This window comes from Malus sylvestris, chromosome 15 (assembly GCF_916048215.2).
Source record: "Malus sylvestris chromosome 15, drMalSylv7.2, whole genome shotgun sequence".
NCBI lineage: Eukaryota > Viridiplantae > Streptophyta > Magnoliopsida > Rosales > Rosaceae > Malus > Malus sylvestris.
The window spans coordinates 26,867,560-26,879,816 of NC_062274.1; the positions used below are offsets into that span (position 1 = coordinate 26,867,560).

General features: G+C 38.4%; 1 long non-coding RNA gene and 1 pseudogene across 1 annotated transcript; both read right to left on the bottom strand.

Moving 5' to 3' along the window:
• Positions 1-1,199: 1,199 nt before the first annotated feature.
• Positions 1,200-9,527, bottom strand: LOC126601949 (scarecrow-like protein 32; annotated as a pseudogene).
• LOC126601950 (uncharacterized) lies at positions 4,206-4,914 on the bottom strand. Its single transcript, XR_007615872.1, has 3 exons — positions 4,879-4,914; positions 4,388-4,463; positions 4,206-4,297 (listed from the first exon to the last, which is right to left on the bottom strand). It is a non-coding gene; the product is annotated as an uncharacterized LOC126601950 (long non-coding RNA).
• Positions 9,528-12,257: the final 2,730 nt, after the last annotated feature.

Consider the following 12,257-nt stretch of genomic DNA (forward strand, 5'->3'; position numbering starts at 1 on the left):
ACACCCATTCCTCCCATTTTCACCTCACGAACCCGACGATGGCGGCATAAACGGGATCTTTTTTTATTTTTTATTTTTTCTGGGTTAAAGTTAGGGGATCGGGGGAAGAAGATGAAGATGGGGGAGAAGAGAGGGGAGGAGGAGGGGAAAACAAATTGAAGGGTTTTTTTTTTTTTGTTTTTTTTTTATCTGGGTTGCAGGGGAAAGAAGATGAAAATGGGGGAGAAAAGATGAGAAGGAGGGGGAGGGGGGAAGACGAACTGAAAGGCTTTTTTTTTTTTTTCCTGGGTTGCAGGGGGAAGAAGATGAAGATAGGGGAGAAGAGAGGAGGAGGAGGAGGAGGAGGGGGAGAGAGGTTCGTTTGCGTGGGTCGTGGGGGATAAGGTTTCTAGGTTTGGGGGTTGCGAGGAGGTGTGTTTCAGCTTTTGTAACAAAGATATTATTTTGAAATAAAATAGTACTTAAGGTATGAAAGTGAAATATTTTTAAAATGTTGTATGGGGTTGTAATAGACCTCAAACTTGAGGGGGTATTATGTAATTTAACCAAATTTAAATAAGGGTAATGTTAGAGAGATTAAATTTGTTGACTAAATTTGCAAACTAAAAAATGCGTTACCAATAAGAATTAAGCACGTTAAGCTTAACTAATAATTTAATCATCAAGCTTCCATGTCATTTAGTTTACAAATGTAGTCTCTTTACTATTACCCTTTAAATAAGAAATTTTTAGTTATGACGGGAACACAAATGAAACACCACATGTTTTAATAGGAGTGGTGGGAAATTTTATTTTTTAAGTTATTAAATTTTTATCGTACACATATCCCACAATTTGTATAATGACACATGTTGTACCACTCCGTATACCGATTAAACTGAAAAATCTCTCCTTTTAAATAAAGACCGCAGAAAAGAATAGGCAGATTAACATGTTACGTTACTGCAGACTACCGAAGAATATGCACAAATGCATGGTTCAAAATTATTCCAAATATGACACAAACCTCACATTATTTCAAATTTAAGCTCTCACCTACAAGTAAAAATTAGTAAAACATGATCATTAACTAATTGATCAGCTAGCTATTACCAAATGACAGATTAAGAAAGAAGAAGGAAAAAAAAAAAAAGAAGAGAGATTCTATATTAATTAACTTATTGTCAGATCATTTTCTTGAGAAATTTCAACTTTTGAATTTAAGCAGGCATCCAAGCTGTGGCAAACACAACATTGTGTCCTTTCAGTGTAAGCACAACATCTTCTTCTTCTCTCTTCAATCCCCAACCATGTTCATCAAGCATGGCCTTCACTTCCGAAACCGCATCTTTCCCAAATGAAACGCTTCGAAAGTTGGCATTTCGCATTCGCTGCACCCACCTGCATTTCGGCTCCAGCCTCTCCACCCTCTGAAAGCCCTCGTACGCTATCACGTTCTCAATCTTCCCAAATGAAACGCTTCGAAAGTTGGCATTTCGCATTCGCTGCACCCACCTGCATTTCGGCTCCAGCCTCTCCACCCTCTGAAAGCCCTCGTACGCTATCACGTTCTCAATCTTCCAACACACATCCGCCTCGTACCACTGCCTCTGCTTGCTTCCCCGCGGCAAAAATGTGTCCACGGTGTCATAAGGTATCCACAGGTAATTGAAGGCCGACCTCAACCTACACACTAGATTATTCGATGTCAAATCCACATCTTCGTTCACCAAAACCACAATCGTCGGGTCCAAACCCCCAAGCACTTTCAGAAACACTGTCCTTAGCGACGAACTTGAAGAGGACGAAGCTACATCAAAAGCGTAAGAGCTAGTCGAACCACTACTGCTAGGATTCGGATTGATTGCCGGAAGTGTCAATGCCTCTTCAGAAATGTAGTGAAGCATCATGTGGCAATTCACTACAAGCGCCTCACCACTCTCCGCATACACTAAATTTTGTACGCGGAGTTGTTGGATTAGGTTGGCAAACCCATCAGTGTAACTTGACGGGATGACCCTAAACTCTAAAATGATGTTTCTTGACCTTGCGAAATTAACCAACTTGGAACCCAGTTCCTCGTATGACAGGTCCAGCATTGGAGGGACGTCCTCCATGGTACCCGCCACAGTGAGCTTCAGCAACGGAGGACTCACATTACCGTCCTGACGGCTGGCAATGGCGTCAACCAGAGTTGGGATTTGCATGCAATGCGTCAAGCTCAGGTCAACAATGTGAACCACAGAATACCCTTCAACAGCTTCTACAATGGCTGCATTTGTGGCGGTGAATCCGAACCTGTGCCACGGTGTCAGGTCGATGAAGGAGGCGAGCTCAACGATGGAGAACTTGTGAGTGTGGATGGTGAAGTTGGCTTGGGAGTTGGCCATGGCGGCGAGGACCTTACAGCTTCCGATTCGGGCCGCGCGGGCAATGAGGGCTCGGAGAAACACGCAGGTGGTTGGAGTCAATATTGTTGAGGACCCAGAGGATCTGCCGGGCTAGGGTGGCGTCGTTGGTTTCCTAAGATGCATGGACACAGACATGGATACGGGGATACGACACAATACGATACGGGGACAATTTAAATTTCTAAAAACGAAGACACGATATAGGGATACGGCAATTAAAAATATAAATAAATAAATCTAAAATACTATAAAATAAGCATTCAAATTTATTACTCAAAGTTCAAATTTATTTCAATAAACTCCAAACAATTAGAAAGATGGTCCATCCAACAAGCAATTAGTCTTCAAACTTAAAAAATTAAAATGAACATCTTCGAGAAAATTAAAAAAAAAAACAAAGTCTCATTCAACTTCCACATTCATGATGTCTCCTCTAGTAACCAAAGTAGTCTCCAATGATGGTTCATCCAGTGAAATGTTAGCTATTTCAAGCATCCCAACACTTTCTTCACCCAAGTTTTCAAAGCCATCCCCTCCAACATCCCACAATTGAGGAATACCTTCTTTGTAGGTTGAGCTATTCCTTGATAAAAGACGAAGATTATTATGCACAAATACCAAATCCTCGGCTCTTTGTGGTGCAATCTTGTTCCTTCTTAAAGAGTGAATAAAACTATAAGTGCTCCAATTTCTTTCACAACAAGAGGAGGAACAAAGTTGTCCAAGTAGCTTCAACGCTATGGATTGGAGACTAGGTGTAGAAGCTCCATGGACAATTCACCACATCACTGGTTCCAAATGAAGCCTATCGTTCATAGAATCAATAGCTCCGAAGTCATTCAAGCACATAGAGAAAGAGGCATACTCCACATTGATATTGTTGGGGAACAATTTAGAAACAAAAATAACATAAATACATAACTTGAAATACTTATACTTTATTACTCAAAATATTTGCAATACAGAATGAAATTACACAAAAAATACAGAAATTAAAATGATACTAACTTGAATGAATAAAAGGTAGAGGCTAGCGCTAAAGCTATGTTCTTCGAAGAGTATTTCCGTCCCACTTTTGCGTTTGTGGTTCTACAACGTCTGCTCGACCAGGATACAACTACCTAATTCTACAACCTGCACTGGATTATAGAATTCTAGCGAATTGTTTTGTGTGTTTACTCTCTGGGAATTTTGCATGGAAGAAAAGATAATCTACAATGGAACTGAGACTCTAGTTATATAAGCTATTTCATACCTCTTCAAATACCTTTTGGATGTATCTGAAGCTACACAACTCTTTCCAAAGAGTTGTGTCTATTAATCAAAACGTTTGTAATTAATTTTAATTCAAAACTTAATTCAAAATTAAAATTAATGATCTGATTAATTTTAAAGGAAAACTAATGAAAAGGGCTTGAAAACTTTGAGTTTTAATGATAATGACAAAATAAAGGGTAAAGTGAATAGTATCAGGATTGACTTTTTAGTGTAAAAATGTGGTTTTTCGTTAAAGTGAACAGTACCAGGAACTTTTCGTTAAAGTTCCCTAATTTTAATTCTTAGGCCCCAAGGCCCAAGGCCCTTGTCTTGATTAATTAATATTAATATTATGGTATAATCATCAAGCCTAATCCACACAATTAGTGGCCTAAGCCTCAATCCTCATTCCAAATGGTCCAACACCTAATCACTAATAAAGGTGACTAACTTAATATAAGGACCTCAAGTTCCCTTGAGTTCCCCGATGTGGGACTAAAGGAGCTCAAAACTCCAACAGATATTTCTTCTAATCTCCTCATTGGAAAAGTATCTCTCAAAGCATTTTTTTCCTTTCAGTTGTAAGCTCAACATCTTGATGTGGAGCAAGACAACTAGGGTCTTCTTGGAGCCATTCTGAACTATAATACCTAAAATAAAAGAAATAGCACTTCAAAAATATACTCATAAAGCTAAAGATTAATCTAGAGGAATTTATAAGGAAATTAACAAATCATTACCTTGGATTTAATGAATGTGCCAAACAATGAAGTGGTGTGTTACTTTTAGTCCATCGCTCCAATAAAATGCGATTCACTGCATCAAAAAACTGTTTTTTTTCATGTAACGCCTTGCACTCATTCCTGTAGATAACAGTTTTCACCTTTTCAATCATAGCATCCCACCACTCATACACCAAGTGAAGACAAGGTTTATCTGTGTTAGCCATTCTAATAACCTCATATATTGGAGCTGTAAAGAAAAGAATATAATCGATCTTCTCCCAAAAATACTCATCCAATATCTTTTGCTTCACCATCATTGCTTTAACCAAATCATCTTCTTTGTACAAAGCCCAATTCAGGCTAATCACCATTTGTTCTAAACCTTCCTTTACTTCCTTAAATCTTCTAAGCATCACAAGTGTGGAAGAAAATCTGAAAAATTTTAAAATTAGGACAGCTCATAATTGAATAAGAAAAAAAAAAGGAAAAAACTGGAGAAAACAAACCTTGTTTCGGCAATGGAGAGTAACTTTAGTTTGCAATTTTCATTAAACATAGCCAATCTCATGCTATGGTTCATAATAAAAAAAAATTATGGACCAAGCATCACTAGCAATAGATGAAATCCAATTGCAGTCATCATATGAAACATCTGTTTGTTTCAGAGAACATATACTCTTCAAAGCAAGATTAAGAGTGTGAACAACACAGGGTGTCCAAAAGATATGGGGATGGTGGGCCTCAATAAGTAATCCAGCAGCTTTACCAACATGAGCATTGTCAGTGATCACTTGAACAACATTTTCATGACCAATTTCTTTACTAGCTTCTGTAAGGGAGTTGGCAATACAATGTTTGTCTTTGTATTCATCTTCGCAATTAATTGCCCTAAAAAACATAGGCTCGCTTTCACAAGTTGCCATAATATTAATAAGTGGTCTCCTTTGAGCATCTGTCCACCCATCACTGCACAGACTTACACCTCTAGTGCTTCATCTGCGCTTGATTGGTTGGAGGCACCGCTCAATGCGACTCTTCTCTTGTTGCATAAGAGTAGTTCTTAATGCGTTGTAACCTAGTGGGACATACCCCAGAAGTGTAGAAGCACGAACATATAAGTTCCGATAATGTGGATTTCTTGCAAGGTTAAATTATAAGACACCTGTATAAAACATCCTTGCAACTTCAGCATCACATTGATCTCGAGCCTCTTTGTTAAAAGCTTTACTAAGAGGTCCACTTGTTCCCTTTCTCTTCTTTGGATCAAGATTTGCTTAAGGTAGATCATAACAGAAAGAACCAGTATTGGGCAACGAAACATGCTTAGGAGCATAACTCTTCATCTTGTATTCACACTCTTGAACTAACTTTTTCATTTATGCAAGAGTTTCATCAGTAAGCTTGTTGCAAGACACGATCCTGTTTCCAGACATTTTTAGCAAATGAAACTTAACCCTATAGTAGGATCCTTTATAAGTTTTTTGACAATAATTGCATTCAAATTCAATATTTCCTCCTCCTCTATTTTCCACTTTTTCAAGCCTTTTGACATACTTCCACAACAGAGCATAATAATTTTCAACAATCTCATCCAGATTAGCATTATCATTCACATGATTATCAGTGTCACATCTTGGGCTCAACTCCGCCATAGCACGATATTGTCCGCTTTGGACCCCGAACACGCCATCACTGTTTTGTTTTTGGGAACTCACACGAGAACTTTCCAGTGGGTCACCCATCATAGGAATATGATCTTACCCGAACTCACTTAACTTCGAAGTTCCGATGGAACCCGAAACCAATGAGCTCCCAAAAGGCCTCGTACTAGGTAGAGATGGGAATATACATATAAGGCATAGAGGATCCACTCCCCTGGGCAATGTGGGATGTTACAATCCACCCTCTTTAGGGGCCCAATGTCCTCGTCGGCACACTTCCGGCCAGGGATTGGCTCTGATTCCAAATTATCACATCCCAACCCGAGCCCCCACCACATCCCGACCCGGGCCCCCACCACATCCCGGGCTCGACTCCGCCGTAGCATGATATTGTCCGCTTTGGGTCCCGACCACGCCCTCACGGTTTTGTTTCTGGGAACTCACACGAGAACTTCCCAGTGGGTCACCCATTATGGGAATGCTCTCGCCCGAACTCACTTAACTTCAGAGTTCCGATGGTACCCGAAGCCAATGAGCTCCTAAAAGGCATTGTGCTAGGTAGAGATGAGAATATACATATAAGGCATAGATGATCCACTTCCCTGGACGTTGTGGGATGTTACAATCAGGGTGATTCATTTTCCTAAATTAACAAACATATAAACAATAAGAGCTCAACCCATTGCACAATAATATATTATAATATACAAAATACAATATTATTATTGTTATATACAAAAAGTTAAAAACAGAGATGAGAAAAGCAAAAGGCTTTTAGTTTCAGATTACAATGATTAGTAAAGCAGAGGAGTAAACTTCGAATAGCTCTCACCAGCAATTGTAGACGGAGACGACAGAGCCATTGCAGAGTCAAGCATAATTCTGATTTCTGAGGTTCGAGTGAGGAAAAACAGGTAATCCGAATTTTAGTTTAGATAAATTCAATCAAAGCATGATTCTGTATGGATTTATTGATTTTTTTTTCTTCTGATTATTCTCCGATTTTAGATGAAATGTATTTGAAAAGTGGGATACTCATATCTCAACAGTACGATACGTGTATCTCATCAGTCAATAATGTATCCCTTCACTCTGATACGTATCGGGTGTGTATCCACGCGTATCCTATGCATATCCGTATCCCCGCATGTTAGATACGGGATATGCCGACTTTCTACTGTGTCCATGCATCGTAGTTTGTTTCGATGGCGTTAGCGTAGTGGACGAGCAACTGCTCCATGCAATTGGCGTCGCCAAAGTTTGTTCCTAAGGACTTTGAGGTCGGAAAGCCAGGCCACGGGTGCATGCGGTAGGTTTGGTTTTTGTTCATCATTATTGGGAGGTTATTGGAATAGGGTGTGGTGATAATTTGGTGCAAGGGTGGTGGTGGTGATGTGGGAGAAGAATGATATGGGAGGAAGACTCAGAGAAAACAATTTGAAACCATTAATATGCTTTGGAATAACAAAGGTTTTGTATTTTAATTACTTAGGAATTTGTTAAGTATTTTGGGAGTTGTAAGGGTGTCATGGAAACTTGAGGTTTATTAATTTGTAAACACTTATAAATATTGTACTAGAGAGCCTTGAATGGTAGACTGGAATGAATTAAAATTGTATTTGCCTTGTGCATTTGAAGAGAGTGATTTCTCCTTCTAAAATAAAGCATTTGGCTTGGTCATGTGAGCGAATCCACAATTAACAACGTTGAGCGTGCTCCATTGCCCCTAGTTGAGCGAATCCTAAGTTATCATCCCTCGTCTTCCCGAGACTCCCTTGGTTTATCCTGCATCAAGTGGCATCAGAGTAGGTTTTTCGTTGCGTATGAAGATCATGGGTGAGATTTTCCATCCGTTTGAAATTCAATTGGTTGAAGAGACTAGCTCGGTCGATTGGAATTCGAGGCCAATTTATGACAAGTATGTTGATGACGACGAAGAAGTCAATGAGAACTTTGTTGATTAGAGTTCTACACCAATCTTTGACAAGAAAAATGATTATTACAAGTATTTGGTTTTAGTGGCTAATCAAGAGTGTTGTAGGCAGCTTGAGGTCACATGTTCTCCATATTGGGATTCAGCCCCAATTTTTGTTGACTGATGTTTGTACCATACTTGACCAATCCTGAAACTACTGAGCACTGGTCAGCGTTATACCGTCAAGGACCCAGAAGAGTTTCCCTCCAACCAGGAGGCCAATCACAGCGCGACACATGTCGACATCAGAAGCCAATCATAGCACGACACATGTCAACATCAGAAGCCAATCACAACACGACACGTGTCAATGTCAGAATGAAGCTAGAAACTCTCTTCTATAAATAGAGATCATTCTCTCACAATATTTCCTAATGTCATTTGTACTACATCATTCACTAATACTCACTAAAGGAGAGCTTGAACCTATGTACTTGTGTAACCCTTCACCATTAATGAGAACTCCTCTACTCCGTGGACGTAGCCAATCTGGGTGAACCACGTACATCTTGTGTTTGCTTCCCTGTCCCTATCCATTTACTTACTTATCCACACTAGTGACCGGAGCAATCTAGCGAAGGTCACAAACTTAACACTTTCTGTTGTACCAAAGTCCTCATTGATTTTGTGCATCAACATTTGGCGCCGTCTGTGGGAACAACGATGAGTTCATGTAGACGCAGGTAAGAGTTCATGGGTTGAACAACGATGTGGACAACTTACAAAGAATGTGAAGCCTCTTGCATTATGTTTTCATGATTATATTTGGGATGAATTCATTGATTGTGCTTTGGTTAAGAGAAAATGCTTGGATAAGGAACTACCTTTTTCTCATTATTGGAGTTTTCTTTTCTCATTCATGAGTATGTACAGTCTCCCAGAAGCAATAAGTTTGGAAGCCTATATGCATCACAATTCTTTTGGAAGAAAAAGGGGATCAGTCTATACACAATGGAAACAAAAAATATATTATAAATTTTGTGCTCTTTGCAATGTTGTACGAATTGTGATTATCTTACTAAAATCTCTACTATGGGAAACATTGGTTGGGCATCTGAAACATCGAGGAAGAGCAAATGAAATTCAAGGACGAATTTTCTTCGAGAAGAGGAGAATGATGCGGGAGGAAGACTCGGAGAAAACAATTTGAAACCATGAATATGCTTTGGAATAACAAAGGTTTTGTATTTTAATTACTTAGGAATTTGTTATTTTGGGAGTTATAAGGGTGTCATGGAAACTTAAGGTCTATTAATTTGTAAACGCTTATAAATATTGTACTAGAGAGCCTTGAATGGTAGACTGGAATAAATTAAAATTGTATTTGCCTTGTGCATTTGAAAAGAGTGATTTCTCCTTCTAAAATCAAGCATTTGGCTTGGTTGTGTGAATCCATGATTAGCGACATCGAGCGTACTCCGTTGCCCCTAATTGAGCGAATCTTAGGATATCTATTCCCCTCTCCTTAATACCCTTGGTTCTATCCTGCATAAGGTGGTGTCTCAGTAAATTGCATCATTGGGAGAGAAAAGAGAAGGGAAATTAATTCAGCAAAAAGGTAGAAAACAATTGCTTAAGAAAAAAGAGTTACTGAGACGAGTTCAGAAGGAAAGAGACCAGACTGGTAGTGGGTAGCTTTGGCATTGGGAAACTTAAAATTTTTAGTAGGGTTGGGAGAATTGTTCTGCAAATATTATGAATGGGAACAAGATAGAGAGTTCAGCTTTTTTCTGAACGGAGGGAAAAATAATAATATATAATATTTATGGTTCTCGACATGGGGGGAGGAAAAGGGAATTATCAGGAGGAGTTAACCCTCAGCCCCAAACAATGCAAAAAAAAAGTTTAATTGGAAGTCAAAATTGGGGGAAGAGAGACTGAACCTACAGTAATATTTTTTCTTCTGCTGTATTTTCAGAAGAGATAGATATATATATATATATATCAGAAAAAGCTGGGTAGTCAATAAGGTAATAGAAGCAGTTCTGATTCAACAAACCTTTTCAAGCTACACAAGGGTCTAATCCCTTTTCATATCTCATTTTTGCTGCTTTTTTATTGATCAGGTAAGACAGAGAGAGAGAGAGAGAGAGAGAGAGAGAGAGAGAGAGTGTGGTGTGGCTTTAGTGTATGAGTTGCGTTTTGGTGGCATGTGAAGTTAGCCGGCTAGGGGATAGTTTGTATGTGGAAGTTGAGATTTTGTCATGGAATGAGGGGTGGGGATCGGAGGCAGTTACTAATCTTTTGGTTCAAGGTTCATCAGTACTTTACTCATTGGTCACGGGCCACCATATATAATAAGATCATGTACGCATATCATGAACAAATCATTTTATCAGAGCAATTTTCTTTCTTCTTTTGTTACTATGAATTATTCCTTTCATGAGCCGTAGTGGCGTTTTGGCGCAATTGTTTTTGGTAAAAAGTACGTTTCATTTTACTAAAAGTTGCAGGAAAGTATTCTATTATTTATATCTTTTGTGTTTTGCTACTTTAGGCTTTAGGGGAAAAAAAAACTCTTTAAAATGCGAGAAGTCAAATATTTATGTTTTGGAATACTCAAGTATGTGGAGAAGTTAATTTAATTTAGATTAAAGTTTTTATCATAAATGGTCCTTAAAATTGACCTTCATCATCAAAATGGTTCTTAAAATTGAAAATCAATTAATGTAGTTCCTTAAAATAGGTGTCGCAAATCAATGTGGTCCTTCCGTCATAATTATGTTAAAAATTATGTCAAGTGCTGATGTGACATATAAATGGTTCTTATAAGTCCATTTTTCTCACAATAGTCCTTGAAACTTACCTACGACATCAAAATGGTACCTGTAATTGACCCGCAACATCAAAATGGTCCATGAAATTGAAAATGATTTATGTAGTCCCATAAGTAAGTGTCTCAAATCAATGTAGTCATTTTATTACAATTTTGTCAAAAAATTTGTTATGTGCTGATGTGACATATAAATAGGTCACATAAGTCTAATTAAATTTAAAAAACTACAAATAGGCTTAATAATTTAATAGTTAATAAAAAAAGTTGTCAACCCAAAAACCCAGTTCTGCAATCACCTCCGATTCCAGTCCACATTTCTCTACTTCCTTCACTCTCTATTCTTAAAAAAAAAAACTCAATACACTCATCTTTACACACTTCGACACCCTTCACCGAATTGAACCTGGATCGAGGTCACTTTTGGTGACGGCTTGACCAATTGGCAACAACTTAAGGGACATCACTATTAACATTTAAGTGATCAACATCATCACAACCTTAATCTTGGAGAGCTTGTTCGGCGCTTCCCTGGTGGTCTAGTGATTCAAAAAACGGCGAGGTCTGCCTTGAGATAATGAGGTTATAACCGAGGTGCGTCTACTGTTGGTTGAAAACTATTTCCACACCTCATCTTAGGCCTTGGTTAAGCCTTGTGCCCTTGACAGTTTATGGAAGGAATCTCTCTTCGGAGTAGGCTGTACTACAAGAAGAAAAAAAAATTCCATTGTGCAAAAAGGTATTTAGACAACTTTTTTAATTAATTATTAAACCCACATCAGCACATAACAAAAATTTTACAGAATTGTGGTAGAAAGATCATATTGATTTACGACACCTATTTTCAAGGACTACATTGATGGTGTAGGTCAATTTCAAAGACCATCTTGATGGTGTGGGTCAATTTCATGGACCATCTTGATGGTGTGGGTCAATTTCAATGACCATTTGTGATAAAAACCCGTAAATTTTGTGGGGCCTATTTATGTGCCTCATCAGCACTTAACGGAATTTTTAATAAAATTGTGACGGAATGACTAGATTGATTTGCAACACTTATTTTCATGGACTACATTGGTTGATTTTCAATTTCAATGACCATTTTGATGGTGTGGGTCAATTTCAGAGATCATTTGTGATAAACCCTAAAGGATGTTTGGTAAGTTTCACAATATAACTTAGGTTGTTGCCTGCACAGACATTGTTGATCGATTGACGAAGTTGGATTTTGATCGATACTAAGGCGGAGGATATTACTGCAGTGCATATAACCTTGCTTCCTTCGGGTCTAGGGCTACACGTTGGGATAAAATTTCTTATATTAACTGATTTTGATCTGAAAATTTCCAACTTCCGCATTCCATGATCAACAACGAATCATCTAACGTTTGTGGAAAAAAAAAAAAAGGGACAAGACTCGGAATGTATCTTAGAATTTCTATGGCCGAAGACATTGAAGTTTTGAGCTAGAACTAA